Source organism: Lactuca virosa, chromosome 2 (genome assembly GCF_052849685.1).
Source record: "Lactuca virosa cultivar CGN04683 chromosome 2, Lactuca_virosa_CGN04683_v6, whole genome shotgun sequence".
Lineage (NCBI taxonomy): Eukaryota > Viridiplantae > Streptophyta > Magnoliopsida > Asterales > Asteraceae > Lactuca > Lactuca virosa.
Genome location: NC_136427.1, coordinates 120,326,468 through 120,343,168, shown reverse-complemented (window position 1 = coordinate 120,343,168; position 16,701 = coordinate 120,326,468).

The window sequence follows — 16,701 nt, the reverse complement described above, 5'->3', positions numbered from 1 at the left end:
ATCATACATGGAAGCATAATTGAATTATGACAACACTATTCTAATAATCAGAAGATATAAAAAATGGGTTTTGTCCTCAAATATGGCACCCATTAAGGAAGAGTAGTGTCCAACGTCACCTTCCTTACATAGTACAATCATTACCCCCATGCACACTCTTTTACACCACATGAGGGAAACAAACCCATACACTCCAAAAGTAAATAAATAGCCAAGGTTTTCGCTCAATTGTTGAAGCCATAACTCACGTAAAAACTCCTTCACTCCCTGCATAATTTTTGTTTCAAACTCAACCCCAAAATATCTCTCTTGGAAGTGTTCAACTTACGATTTCTAGCAAACAAAGAAGAGGTAGGAGCCTCAACTTCCTTCTTTGTTATCGGTTTGTGGACTGTCAGGAGAAGCTTTCCAAAAACAAACTAATCTCGAGCTTAGATCACACAACAAAAGTGAGTCTTTATGGCCCTATTTTCTTTAAGTTTTATAAACATTTTGGGGGAGATACATACATGTCTTGCATGCTAAATATGAAATTTTATTATCATTATATGATACATATTTAACATTATTTATAATGGGTTAGCACACGACACTTTAGTTATATTGAACTAACATGCAAATGAATATATGAAATGGTTACATGTATTATAAACAAATTTTCATATTATATTATGACGTAATAAAACATTCGTATAAAGTTATTATTTGTAGATATAAACATATGTTCTTGGGTATTATCCTTGTGCCATAAGTCTATACATGGGATATTTAAAGCTAAACATTAGTCTTAGAATGGTCTCTAGTAGGATAATACAAGAAAAATATGGAATTAGGACCTAATTTGTTAATATAATTACAAGCAAGGTCAAAAATGTAAATATAATAAGACATAACTAGACTTACATATACATAAGGATTTAACTAGATTAATGTTATGTATATATGAAAATAATGAGCTGTATATGATTATTTTTATATAAAATTGATATTTTATATAAAAGGGAGTTTATAAAAATGTCTTGTAACATTTTATAAAAATAAGTAGTTTTTATAAAACATGATTATTTTTATATAAAATTGCTATTTTATATAAAAATGGAGTTCATAAAAAGATCTCGTAACATCATATAAAATAAGTAGTTTTTATAAAATATGATTATTTTTATATAAAATTGTTATTTTATATAAAAATGGAGTTTATAAAAAGACCTTGTAACTTCTTATAAAATAAGTAGTTTTTATAAAATATGATTATTTTTATATAAAATTGTTATTTTATATAAAATGGAGTTTATAAAAAGGGCTTGTAACATTATATAAAATAAGTAGTTTTTATAAAATATGATTATGCCTTCAATGATATATACATACATATTTACATACTCTTAAAAGTATATGTATAATAGTGTATGTACAACTACATATATTGGAATGTGACGACAAAGAAATGCAAATATTGTTAAGGCTCGGAATACAAATGACGACAAAAATCCTAGACTTAACAATTTAAGGATATTCTGTATGAGAAACACTTCATCTCTAAGAACTCAAAGACTTAGTACAAAGCCCTCTGTGCTATAACCGTTAATCCGAAAGGAACGTGGAACATTGGTATAGATCTATACGGATTGACAGCCCCGTCTGCGGTTGCTAGCTACAACCATCGTCTGACGAGTCAAAACGGGCGTAATCGTTCAGTCACTTATATATTTCTCAACGTCGATGAAGCGTTGTGATGGTTACAGTACATCTGCTCACCGTACTGCTTTACAGAGGCTTGCGCGTCCATAATTCGGTTATAGGCTCATACTAGAACCCATAAATTTTAATCTAGAAGTTTTATCGTTAAAAATGAACTTTTGAACAAAATGGATAAGTGTTGAAAACATTATTATATATAATTCGTATTTATAATATTTTCAATACGATACTCACCACTCATGATTTCTTGGTTTATGAACAATGAACCAAACTATTTTACTTGTATGGGATTACAAGTGTGGATTAAATACATATTTATAATCTTAAAAGGTCACAAATGTATTTTTGATTATAAACCATTGGAGTCTAAACCTATAAAGTTCACCAACATTTTTGTTGACGTATTTTTAAAACGTATGTATCTTTAGGCACTTAAAAGCTGGAAGAACGCCTACAGGGTAAGGAGAATATTTCTCCTTAAATAAACTATTGACCGAGTAACCGGTCCACTTGTTATATGCTTTATAGAACTTGAATTATGTATTAGTCGTCGTTTGGGATTTACTAAACAATGTATTTCTTCTTTTTCATACTTTGGAAGAATGTAATGTTATTTGAATCCTGTAATATTCGATGTATGTTGTTAACTATGAACCAACGTTTCACGTCGCAACCCCGGTGATTCCGCCATCGGCCGGGGTGCGACATTATCGCAGCCGAGGTTATGAGTGCATTCTTGACGCTGCCCTAGTGATTTTTGGGACCGTCAAGGAGGGGATGATGGAGATCATGGAGGAGCGGATGTCACACCCCCGAACCAGACGGCGGAATCGTTCGGGGGCTCGTGTGACTATCAATTGAATTATCATCACAATGAATATACATGAAACATAACACAATCATCACCAAACATTACATATTACAACTGGTATTGTTCACATCAAGTACATTGTCTTAGGTTACATGTTCCCAAAATATAAATTGTACGATGATTTGACATTACACAAAATAAATTTCCTACACTTGAAAGTTCCCCTGCTTAACGGTTACCTGAGAATACAAGTTATTTTGAAAACGGTCAACATATATAATGCTGGTGAGTTCATAAGCATGTTTGATTTAAAAACTTTGTATCGTTTGTATAACCCAGAAAATCCGATATTTTCTGTAAAATTTGTCTAAGAAATGATGTGATGATCAAGTATAAATGTATGTGCGATTTCCATTTCAAAATATGCATAAATAAATGAACCCAAAAGTTTTCCTTGTTTTGTATTTGATGTAAGTACGAATGATAGTATTTTCCTCGGAAAATCCGATATTTGCCGATTTATAGCAGTATTGTAGTACTTGCATTATCGTATGAATTGTTTTGTATTAACACGATGTAAAAATTTTGATTCCCATGAATGTTTAGATGGTAATGGATCTTTATGTGAGTCGTTATAACCATGCATGATAGTGACTAATTCGCCTGTCTTGGCATTTTTCCAAACGCCGGTTTTGATCAAGATTTTGTCACCCTAGACTGGTCGAGTCTAACTGTAGCGAACAGCTCAGGTGTGGGGGAGTCACCCCCGTATAGATCTATACACAAACTCTCGCTCTCCCTCCAGGAGACTCTGCTTATAACTACAGGCTACGGCCAAACACTCGTTGGTGTCAACCGACAGATTCCACTAGATCCCAATTATTACCCCATGAATATGTTTACCGTTAAGTGTATTTTGATTTTTAACCCACCTCGATGATTACATGGATATGAATGAATAAAGCCCAACAGACACGAAAAAGGACAACTGTGGCCCATTACTCATGTAAGTTATTTCCAGGCTGTCAAGTATGCGACGGACACGTTATAGTCCATCAAACATGTGATGAATATTCCAGGCCAAATTAGTAATGCAATGGGCCACTAAGGCCCGATAGCATGTAAAGGCTAATTTAGGCCCATTAGGCATGTAATTGGGTCACTAAGGCCCACTAGACATGTAATAATTATATTGGGCCCAGTAAACATGCGATTGGGTCACGAAGGCCCAATAAACACGTGTAGGGAACACTAGGCCCAATAGTCGTATCGTTGTTCTATTTTTGTATATTTATTGTGGTATAGTGTTTCTAGACGAAGCATTAACTCGTGATGTTATAAAATATCCAATGTTTGATTTATAACGATATTTTTAGTTTATATATAAAAATACCATTTTAAACCCTTAAGTTATAAAAATTTATATCTTTGGTCCAGTTGTTCAATAATTGACATATTTGACCCAAAATATTTATTTGACCATTTCAGCCCCTTTTTCACATAGAATTACATTTTCAGCCCTTATTCATATAAAATGACATTTTTAGTCCTTTTTTATGAAAAATGACATTTTTAGTCCATTAAATCATTTAACTTAGCATTTTCGGTCCAATTATAAATTAAATTACAATTTCAGCCCAAAATGCAATTATTAACATTTCCAGCCCTTATTTGGTAAAATTTTACATTTTTGGCCCCCTTTCAGTAAATTTTACATTTTTGGCCCGAATTCCAAAAACTTTGCATTTTTAGCCCAATTTAGAAATAAGTGTCCTTTTTAACCTTTATTTTGGTTTATTTAGGCTCAAGCTTTTGATCAAATAACATTTTTAATCCCCAAAATTCACATTTTTCGCAATTTGGACCCAAAAACTGTAAGGCCCAAAATTTAAGCCCAATATGCTAAAATTTACATCTTTGGTCCTTTAAAAAGGGTGATTATCATAAAAATTCAGTTTCATCCAAATATAACCTCTTTGATCCTTATAAAACCAAAAATGTCACTTTTAACCCCATACTTTACTTTATTTGCCAAAAGATTCTTATGTAAGATTTTTGTTTTGTTTTACACATCTTGGACATGCAATTCACTTTTGTCTTTCTAACACATATACACAACATAAATCAAAGAAACCACATGTAACATGCATAAATACATAGATCAACACACAACACTTGTATTCTCCCCCCAAAAACAAGTAAAAACCGAAAACAAGGGGGTATGAACTCACCTTTGCTTGATGTTTCGGTTTTGAAGAAGAATGGAAGAAGATGATGTGATTTTCGGCCCTAGCAAGCTTCTTGAGGGGATTTTCGAACTTAGAGGTGTTCTATGGAGTTAGATCATGAAGTAAAGCTATGTAAGAAGGAGTTCTTAACATTAAGATGGAAAGTAGATGTTTGTGTTTAATAACAACTTACCAAGGTTGAAAAACTTGATGAAGATCCTTGAAACACAACCTAAAGTCATGAGATTTTGATGGAAGAAGGAAGATGTTCTTGAGAGATTTGAGGGAGTTTGAAGGAAAAGTTTGAAGATGTGTGTGTGTGTGCTTGCTCTCGGCCGAGAGGATAAGAAGAGAGGGAAAGAGAGGTGAAGATGTGATGAATGCTTAGAAATATGAGATTTATGGTTTGCTTAATGGTTAATTTGCATGGAAAACCACCATGCAATTGTGATGTGTCAATTGCAAATTAACCCTCTCTCTCTCTCTCTTTTTTAACACATAAATATACACATATATATTTACATTGGGCCGAGATTTTTGGGCTAAGAGGGATAAGAATGAGATAGTTTGGCCCCATTCTAAGCTTAGTTCGAATTTATGGAACCCAATAATGATTTTCGGCCCATTGGGCTCTTGTGAGTATTCAAGGCCCAATATGGTATGAAGGAATGGGTTTATGGCCCATTAGGGCTAAATACATCATTTATGGCCCAACAAGGCCCACTAGAGGTAAACCAATCCATTTTAGGCCCATTATGGCCCAAAATGTTAAGTTTTATGAATGTGGGTCCAACTAGAGCCCATATAAGGGTTCTAACCCAAAGTAGTCAAATTGGAAGCTTATTCGTCCATTAGGCCCAATAAGGAAGTCCTAGTTCATAGTGAGCTTAAACGGGGATTCGTAGGGTTTTCAACCCCCAATTGACTATTTGAAACGTTTTGTATAAAGTTTTGGACTTCACAATGGATTTTGATGGGAGTTTGTTGTCATTGAGTGAGCATCATACATATTATCAAGTTAGGGTTACAATTGTTATTATAGTTAATGTTTGCAAGAGCATAGAATTTCCTAGCTAAAATTGCTAGTTGTGACATCATTCCCCGTTAGAGGGAATTTCGTCCTGAAATTCTTTTGAAAGCTAGGTTTGAGGATGCGAGAATAAGTGAGGGTACTTCTGCTTCATTTGGTCTCCGTGTTCCCATGTGAATTCCGGTCCTCGCTTTGCGTTCCATCGAACCTTCACAATCGGAATGTGACTTTGTTTAGTACGCTTCACTTCCCTGTCCATGATTTCAACTGGTTCTTCAATGAACAAGAGATTCTCATTGATTTCAATTTCCTCTAACAGAATGACAAGAGTTTCATCGGATAAGCACTTTTTCAAATTAGAAACGTGGAACATGGGGTGTACGTTGCTGAGCTCTGCAGGTAGCTGCAGCCTGTAAGCCACTGGACCGATTCGGGAAAGAATCTCGAATGGTCCAATGTATTGCTGGTTTAGTTTCCCCCGTTTTCTGAAACGAATCATCCCTTTCCAGGGAGAGAGTTTCAATAACACTCGATCCCCGACTTGAAATTCTAATGGATTTCGCCGCTTGTCGGCATAGCCCTTATGTCGGTCTCGCGATGCTTGAAGTCGAGCTTTGATTTGGATTATCTTTTCGGTCGTTTCACGGATGATTTATGGTCCTGTTAAAGTACTGTTCGGTGATTGCCCTTTTGCTAGCTGGGTGTCACCCACCTCAGCCCAGCATAGAGGTGATCTGCATTTGCAACCATATAACGCCTCAAAAGGAGCAACCTTGATGCTTGTGTGATAACTGTTGTTGTATGAGAACTCGATTAGCGGTAAGTGGATATCCCATGACTTGCCGAAGTCGATCACACATGCTCGGAGCATATCTTCGAGTGTTTGGATGGTTCGCTCGCTTTGGCCATCCGTCTGAGGGTGGTAAGCAGTGCTCATATCTAGCTGTGTTCCCATTGCCTTCTGAAGAGATTGCCAAAATCTTGAAGTGAACCTACTATCTCGATCCGAGATAATAGACACTGGCACTCCATGGAGTCTCACGATCTCTTTGATGTAGATTCGGGTCAGCTTTTCCATCTTGTAGGATTCTTTTATTGGCAGGAAATGAGCGGATTTTGTTAACCTATCGACGATTACCCAGATAGCATCCAATCCGTCTGCAGTCTTTGGTAATTTGGTCACGAAGTTCATAGTTATCCTTTCCCATTTCCACTCGGGTATCGTTGGCTGTTGCAATAATCCCGAGGGCTTTTGGTATTCCACTTTTACCTTAGCGCAGGTGAGGCACTTGCCCACGTAAGTGGCTATCTCTGCCTTCATATTTGGCTACCAATAATGTTGTTTAATATCCAGATACATCTTATCCGACCCAGGATGAATAGAGTATCGCGTCTTGTGGGCCTCATTCATAACCACTTCTCTGAATCCCCCAAGTCTAGGGACCCAGATTCTATTCATGAAGTAGTATGCTCCGTTCTCCTTGGCTTCCAAACTTTTATCCATCCCACGTAACAGTTCATTTGCGATGTTTTCCGACTTCAACGCATATGTTTGAGCTTCCTTGATTTGCGAGGTTTGGTGGGATTGGATTGTTATGGTTAAGGTTTTCACCCGGCGACCTAAATATTCCTTTCTGCTCAAGGCATCGGCTACCACGTTAGCCTTCCCTGGGTGATACTTGATTTCGCACTCGTAATCATTTAGCAGTTCAACCCATCTTCGTTGCCTCATGTTTAACTCCTTCTGATTCAGAATGTGCTGGAGGATTTTGTGGTCGGTGAAAATGGTGCACTTTGCACCATAGAGGTAGTGCCTCCAAATCTTTAGGGCGAAGACCACTGCTCCTATTTCGAGATCATGAGTGGTGTAATTTGCTTCGTGCGTCTTTAGTTTCCTGGACGCATAAGCTATCACCTTCCCACGTTGCATGAGGACACAGCCTAACCCTTGGTTCGATGCATCGTAGTAGACCACGAAATCTTCGGTTCCCTCTGGTAAGGATAGTACTGGCGCACTACAAAGGGCTCGCTTAAGGGTTTGGAAGGCGGCTTCTTGCTTTTCTGCCCAGTTGAAAGACACACCCTTTTGTGTCAAGGCTGTAAGGGGTTTGGCGATCTTAGAAAAATTCTGGATAAACCTTCGGTAGTAGCCTGCGAGACCCAAGAATTGACGGATTTCTGTTGGGGTTCTCGGGATAGCCCAGCCTTCAATGGCCTTTATTTTGGAAGGATCTATGTGAATCCCTTCCTTGCTGATGACATGTCCCAAAAAGTTTACACTGCGGATCCATAATTCGCATTTGGAAAGCTTCGCATAAAGTCTTTCAGCTCTTAGGGTTTCCAAGATTTGACGGAGATGTTGACCATGCTCTTCTTTGCTTCAAGAATAAATAAGAATATCATCGATGAAAACGATTACGAAATTGTCAAGGAATGGGCGGCAGACTCGATTCATGAGGTCCATAAACACAGCGGGGGCATTTGTTAGACCGAAGGGCATCACGACGAATTCGTAATGACCGTAGCGAGTTCGGAAAGCAGTCTTAGGAATGTCCTCATCTCGGACTTTGAGTTGATGATAACCGGATCTCAGATCTATCTTCGAAAAGTAACTAGCCCCTTGAAGCTGGTCAAATAGATCATCGATTCGTGGAAGTGGATATCAGTTTTTGATGGTGAGTTTATTCAGTTCCCTATAGTCAATGCACATCCTGAAGGATCCGTCTTCATTTTTAACGAAAAGAATCGGGGCTCCCCATGGGGAGAAACTTGGTCTTATGAATCCTTTATCCAGGAGTTCACTCAATTGGCTTGACAATTCTTGCATTTCAGCGGGAGCCAACCTATAGGGTGATTTGGTGATCGGAGTGGCTCCAGGCACGAGGTCGATTCGGAAATCGACTTGTCTTTCTGGGGGTATTCCAGGAAGGTCTTCTGGAAATACATCCGGGAAATCACATGCCACTGGAATGTCTTGAATGTTCACTTCCTCCTTGGCCTTATCCACCACATGAGCAAGGAATGCCTAGTTCTTCTTGTGTAGACACTTTTGTGCCTTGATACACGAGATAAGGCAAAGGTTGGCACCTTCGTAGGGTTTTCAACCCCCAATTGACTATTTGAAACGTTTTGTATAAAGTTTTGGACTTCACAATGGATTTTGATGGGAGTTTGTTGTCATTGAGTGAGCATCATACATATTATCAAGTTAGGGTTACAATTGTTATCATAGTTAATGTTTGCAAGAGCATAAAATTTCCTAGCTAAAATTGCTAGTTGTGACAGCGACTCAGGTCTTTCCGAGCCGAGATTGCTGCGGGTCAGGTCGGGCCCGAACTCCCTCGTTCCGGGAGTTCAAGGCGTGCTGAGCGCCTGAGTTCTTTGGGGTCAGGGACCCCATAGTTAGTCGACACTTGAGGTCCCCTGACCATAAAAATGTAATCTTTATGAGATATTTTGGTCCATGCAAGTGTTAAGAGCTTTATTAAGCTTCCTTTTTAGTGTTGGGCCCCATAAAGTCACCATTTGAGATCAGATCTGAGAGTTTGGCTAGCTGTCTTAACTGATTAAGTGCTTAATGGAGTAGAATGGTGATATGGGGAGTATGTCGGGCGTACCCAACTGGTTCGCTGCGCGTACTGGCCTCAGAGGGAGTACGCTAAGCGTACGAGATGAGTACGCCCCGCGTACTCAGCAGATGGGCTTTTGGGCTTAGTGTTCGCGGATTGGGCCATGCTTTGTACTTTTAGGGTTTGGGCCTTGTTGGGCCAATAGACTTTTGATTTTAGGCTTTTGATATTATATTGGACCTTCTTGGGATTAGGTCCATGGTGATTTTTGGGCTCAATTTTGAAGTTGGGCCTTATTGTGCCTCGTGATGCCATTTAAGGAATTTAGGCTTATGATGCTAGTGGATTGGGCTTTGGATTTGGGCAAAATGAGGGAAGGGTAAACTGGACTTTTACCATGAATATTTGGACATCGAATTGGAATTCTTGATTATGGGTCGAGATCCAATTATTGATTGGGTGTTATTTGATGATGTTAGCGCGGGGATTTTTCCGGATCAGCAGGCCGAGATTTGTTTGTGTGATTCAGCAGCTAGAGGTGAGTCTCCTCACTGCATTATGGTTCGAAGGCACCAATGTTGGCCCATTAGCTTATATATTATAGTAATACCAGGGGTGGTGAAAGACCCTAACTTTCGTATTTCTGAAAGACCCAAACTTTCATACTTCACAATATTGTTACTCCAAAGCATGCTACATGCATATTTATAAACAATATTTTACATTGATAATTTGATTACAAAAGACTGGATACAAACCGACTATTTAAGTTTAATATATTACATAACTACCCAGGAATCTATTATTCATATACATACATGAATACTAAATACAAAGAAATAGTCTTAACTATTCTAAATCTTGCAACAGTATAAGACTACACTGGTTACTTATCTCCTGCAATTGTTAAACATTGAGAGGGGTAAGCGGTGACGCTTAGTGAGTTCAATAATAGATACAATATAACGTTATGCCATATATATACATCAATATGGCAGAAGCAAAGAGGAACAACAAAGGCATATGTGAAATCATGTGACAAGCTTTCCATTTCAATCAATGACTTGATTCAAAGATATACAGTCAAAGAGACTTAACAATTTCAATACTTGATAAACATCAATAACGCTTCAGCCCAAATGGCACAGAAGACATACAATTTCTGATTAACATGTTGGTAGATTTCAGGCTTATAGCCCTGTCTAACCATCAGCCAATGCCATAAAATAGAAGTCATTCTCTTACGGAGACATGCTCTACATGGCCAGAGGCTACGTACCAGTACCAATGTGAATCTAAGTCCTTTCACTGATCACATGGTGAAAGGTATTACTTTGCTATCAAAATAGCGGAAAACAATAACACGGAAAAATAACCCGGAATAATAACACTGAAAAGCACATAGCACATATAACACATAACATACAACTGTTCCTATATATTGAACTCACCTTGAAATAACTGGGGATTAATTTGATATTTTGGACAGCACTTCGGCTCTAAATATGACTTTTTGCGATGAAACCGGAGATTTTAGTTGAAAACCGGCCTTACACGGGCAGAGTTTCGACTTGAAAATATAATTTTCTCGGGAACTTCGAAGCGTCGGGACTTGCTTCGGGTGTCGGGGATGATATCGGGACTTCGGAGGGTGTTAGAGGGGCTTGAGAGAGGCTAGAGTGAGAATTTGTGACATAAACTCGGAGGGCTCGATTTCTATTTATAGGATGAAAAATCGACTCTCACGTCGTGACTTTGATCCTGTTCATCCCCTAGGCTTGCCGTGTGTCTTCTAGGCTCGAAACGCGTCGTTCACTGAGTTCACGCCGTGAACACTGTGTTCACGTCGTGAATGCAGTCAAATTCTCGAAGTTTGTGCTCCGAACTTCAAAAATCCATATCTTTCGCATACGAGCTCCGTTTTTTACGTTCTTTATATCCACGCGTAGGTGACATTATGCTCTACATCTTTCATTTAGACTCCGTCGGCTAATTTTGACTTTATTTTTAATATTATATTAATATTATATTTTTAACGGGCCGAGACAGGAAAAGTCCGTTAAAATTTCGTAACTTCTTCATCTGACGTCCGTTTTCGTCTGTCTTTTTACCGTTGTACTAATATTGACAAGACCATCGATTCTCATTTAGGTTGTGTCGGCTAAAAATCACTCGATCTTTATTTCGAGTTTTTAGCTGTCTACTGCTATTCTGAAACTTAGAAAAATCATAACTTCCTCATACGAAGTCAGATTTTGACGTTCTTTTTTATGAAAAATTTCGGTTTAATGAATACTACGACTTTCATTTAGATCACTAGGGCTAAAAAGTAGTTTATCAAAAACTCACTTTTTACGTCATACGGCGTCGTGCCGGTTCTGTCGTGAAACTTCAAATAGTCATAACTTCTTCGTTATAACTCGGATTTCAATGAGGTTTTCGCCTAAATGTTTCTAACGAGATTATTTACAACTTTCATTAATATAATTTTACTTATTTTCAAATTTTATATTTTCGTTAAATTTCAATATTTGACTTTTGATTGAAATCTCATAAGACTTCCAATATTTTCCGAGTGATTCTAAACATAGTTTTACTTCATTTCTAGTAAAAACTATCTGTTAGAACTCAACGCTCAAATTCATATAATATTTCATTATATTTTTCACTTTTAAAATTACATAACACGATAACTGAACGTGTATGTTACAGGTGGCCCTTGGCATTTGTATGAAAGACTCGGAAGTGGCTCCTGGAAATTTTGTATGCAAGACCAGGGATCTGACCCTGGCAGATAGGTAGATAGTTAGATATATATTGTATGCTAGTTATCTTTGTGATACTCACATGGAAGACCAAGAGGTGGCTCCTGGCACTTGTCTGTAAGACCTAGGGTTTTGGCCCCCGACCTAGCAAGGGAAGACCATTATACGGCCCATGGCATAATGGCAAAGACTATGGTCGGCACATAACATTTTCTATTGTATGTATGGTATGTGGTATTTTGGGGAACTCACTAAGCTTTGTGCTTACGGTTTTTATGGTTATGGTTTCAAGTACTTCCCGTTCGAAAGGGAAGGGCCCGACTTGATTGCAGCGCATCCACCCATGTGTTCCACAACTTTGTGATTTTGAGATTGTACTCTGATAACTGTTTTTGCATTAATACACTTTTGAATGTTTGGTAATACTAAATGGTGTTTTATGGTGGAATTAAAAACGAAATTTTTACCTTGAAATTTTGGGATGTTACAAGTTGGTATCAGAGCCTTGGTTTGAGGGATTCGGGCATACTCTCGGGTATGTCTGAACTCAAACTGAGGAATTGATAATCTTTTGAAAGAAAATGATTTTCTAAAAAGATTTAGTAAAGAGAATAATTTTCTAAAATGGATTTTTTATAAAACAAAGGGGGGTGCTATACGTGAAATCAGCCGAGCTCAATTAAGTGAATCCCAGAATACCCATACATGTTTGTTATGATTATATGTTATGAGAATTGCATGCTAGATTAGGGCTAAGGATCTACTCAAGATTTCATGCTAGAAGAGATGCCTTTATATGCCTGATTGTTTCAGCTTTTAGAATTGCATGCTATTAGGGTTTTCAGATAATTGGATAAAATGGCTTGATTAGTTGGTACGCTAGTTAGATTTTCCGTTGCCCAAATGTTGCTTGCTTTGTGCTTTGTGGGACCCTTAGTGACGTGGGTTAGGTACTAAGTGAATATGTCAAGTCACATGTTGTATAAGTTAAATAATCTCAGGGTGATGGATTTGACCCTATTGCACAGCTCTTGTTTGAGTCCAACCGTTTTAGGGTTGAGTCTTTTACTCAAAGGATTATCTGAGCTTTGTTGCATGTGATTGTATTTATGAGGTAGTTAGCTGACATTAATGGGAGTTTTTCAGCAGTTGATGGAAGGGTGAGGTCGAAAACCTAGGAGAGCCTAGGAAGTGCTTTAGTGGGTTTAGTTGCGCTGTTTAGCGAGTACTTAAAGTACCAGTTTGAGAAGGTGACATAGAGGATTCATGATGATTCTTGAGGAAAGTATGGATATGTGTGGAAGGTAGTATTGGGCCTGTACTATTGAAAGCACAGGATCCATACTCGAATTGAGGAGAGTCTTGGAGAATCTAGGAGGCATGTGGGATGAGGATTCATGGTTATGTTCTTATCAGTTGCATGATTGTTGTTTCAGAGCAGCAATGAGCTCACATGGAGGAGGTTCAGGTTCTAATTTAGGCTCGGGTGCAGGTAATGGGCCGATTGATGAGCGGATGCGGAAGTTCATCTCGTTAGAGATTACCCGTGGTATTTTGGAGCAGACTCCGGTGATATTCGGTACAGTCAAGGAGGGGATTATGGAGATTTTGGATGAGCGCCTGGGCGCATTCCGTACTGAGGTTATGACTATTGTTGGAGCTCACACTCTTTCTTTCTGTGAGTTTCGTGCTTGTGGAGCTCTCGAGTTCTTTGGGGAGGAGGACCTCATTGCTAATAGGAGGTGGTTAGCGGATATGACTAACGCCTTCCGGACGAGCTTCTACCCCGAGGGGTCGAAGGTCAGATTTGCTTCATGTCTTCTGAAAGACAGAGCCTGAGATTGGTAGGAAGAGGCTGACTTCGCTTTGGGAGGCGAATCCCTTGAGACGATGACATGGGAGGAGTTTGTGACCCAGTTTAGGGTCGAGTTTGCACCAGCCATTGAGGTGCAACAGTTGGCGAGGGAGTTTCAGGACCTTCACCAGACTACTGAGACTGTGGAAGAGATCACTGCCAAGTTCTGGGAGAGGGCTTTGTGGTTCCACAGTATGCAACATACGAAGATATGAAGAAGGTAAGGTATCATGATATGCTGAAGGATGACATTAGGGAGTTTGTGAGTATGTCGGGGTGCGAGACCCTAAATGATATGATCGCGAGAGCCCAAAAGCGGGAGATTGATTTAGAGCATTTGGGGAAGAGGAAGCCAGAGCAGATGCAAGAAGTTGAGGGTCCTTCGAAGAGGCCTAGGACTTCATACCAGCGGTTGAGGGGCCAGCAGGTCCGGAGTCAATGTAGTACGTGCATGAAGGAACACTATGGGGTTGTCGGTCTAGGTATGGGTTGCTACAAGTGTGGCAGGACTGGTCATGTCAGAAGAGATTGTCCCCAAGGAACAAGCCCATTATTTTTTCACTGCAACCAAGTGGGTCACAAGAAGGCCAACTGTCTAGAGTTGATGAGAGGAGCAGTGAGGGAACCCGCTCCAGCCACTTTAAGGATTACTGATGGTCGCGAGGACAGAGTGGAGGTTCCGGTGGTGAAGAGCCGAGCATTGCAGACACATGTCGAGGGGATCCGAGTACCGTCAGTTGATGCCGCAGGTATGTATTGTATTATTTTCCTTCATGCTCTTATTAATTGTATTTATCATTGTATGTTTATGTATGAGATGCTATGTGGGGTGTATCTAAGTCTCCGCCTTAGATTATAGTTTTTCCTTCATGATTGTATAGAATTTATATCTTGAGAATCTTCATATGCCATTTTGCATACCGAGAGCTGTGTTTAAGGGATGTTTGGGTGAGCCAGATTGGGATTTCGATGTGGGAGGCATCAGCCATCATTGGATCAAGCTTAAGTGAGAAATGATCAGCAGTCGATTCTATCTTTGGTAGTTTCAACAAGGATTCAAAGAATTCGTGAAGTAGGTATGTCGGGTTCGAATGTAGCGTATTTAGGGGTTCTTCGTAGATCCGGAGAAATAAGAAGTGGGCTTGATCGTGGGTGTAATATCGGTAGTTGTCAAGTTCATATGTCATTTTTTGGTCAGTGGCAGGTTCGTCGAGGGTTGCTTGGAGTGCGAGTGGGTTGTGGAATCGGTTGGGTACCTGTTTCTATAATTGTGATATTGCTCTTCATCATCTGATAAGTCGCTAGGGATTTGTAGTGAGGTAAACGGAAAGTGCTTGGGGTTGTAGAGCTCGTTGAGATTTCAATAAAGATTCATCCAGTTTTGGAATGCGTGTGAACGTGAAGATTGGCTAGTAATGGAATGTTATTTCTTGTAAGTTCAAGTTGTCGACAGTTTGAATTGTAAGGTTTCGAAATGGATTGGAAATCCATCAAATCTTGTGGGTTGAAAAAGCACAATCGAATCTAAGTAAGGGAGAATCGTTTGGTCTATGGGTTTGCACAGGAATGGATATTCAGGTCTCTTTGCATATCAGTGGTGACGCATGGTGGGTAAGTGGATGGTTGAATTATAGTCAGATGCGGGTTCGACTCATGATGATTTTGATTGGGATAGCAGATGAGTGGTAAGACCATGGGCGGTGACCATGGCAGAGTTGGAGTGTTGTAAGACTGCAGGTTGGCCGTAGCATTCACTCGAATAGTAGAAGTGGTAGAAGTGTTGTAAGACTGTGGGGTGGTCGTAGCATTCACTAGGTTGGTAGGTAGTGTGGTAATGATGTAAGACTGCAGGGTGGCCATAGAATTCACTAGGTTGGCAGATAGTGTGGTAGTGTTGTAAGACTGCGGGGTGGTCGTAGCATTCACTAGGTTAGCAGGTAGTGCGGTAGTGTTGTAAGACTGTGGGGTGGCCCGTAGTATTCAGCTGGTTCTTAAGCAGATGTGAGAGCATGATAAGTTATGATTGGCCCGTAGTTCCTCTAGGTGGGATTAGACCATGCTAGGCCAAGTCGTGAGACTGTGAGAGGGCCACAACATTCGTGGAATTAAGGAAGGTTGTGGGTCGTATGAGGCCGGTTGTGATATAAGTCTACAGTTGGGCATGTAGCATGCATTATTAGCAAGTGGATTTGGTTGCATCAGGTTGATGGTTGGTTAGGTATGGTTGGATCCGGAGGGATGTTGGAGCCCTGATGGCAAGCAAGCTAGGACAGCTCTTTCCAGACAGACCCACGTTCGGAAGTCGCATGGCGCGACTGTGTGAGACTATTAGTCTCAACGACCGATTGGAAATCCAGTATATTGGTTATTTGGTAGGTGAGTATGAGACCAGGGAGGTCTCGGTTGCATCTGTATTGCGATTATGGGGTAACAAGATGAGCCTAAGGTGGTGCTAGTGTTTGGGACTCATGCTAAGAGTCTCATGTTGTTAATTAAATATGTTAAGTCACTTGTTTCATGGGTTAAATAATCTCAGAGTAATTGATTTGATCATACTGCGCAGTTCTCGTCTGAGTCTAACCGTTGTATGGATACGTCTTTCACTCGAAGGTATCTAAGACTTGTATCAAGTGAAAAGTTTTTCAGCAGCAACGGATGGTCAGTGATTCTGTCCCCAGTAAAAACAACAAGATATCAAGAGTTTGGAAATGTTATGGTTAGTTGGATTCCAAAATGGAGTTG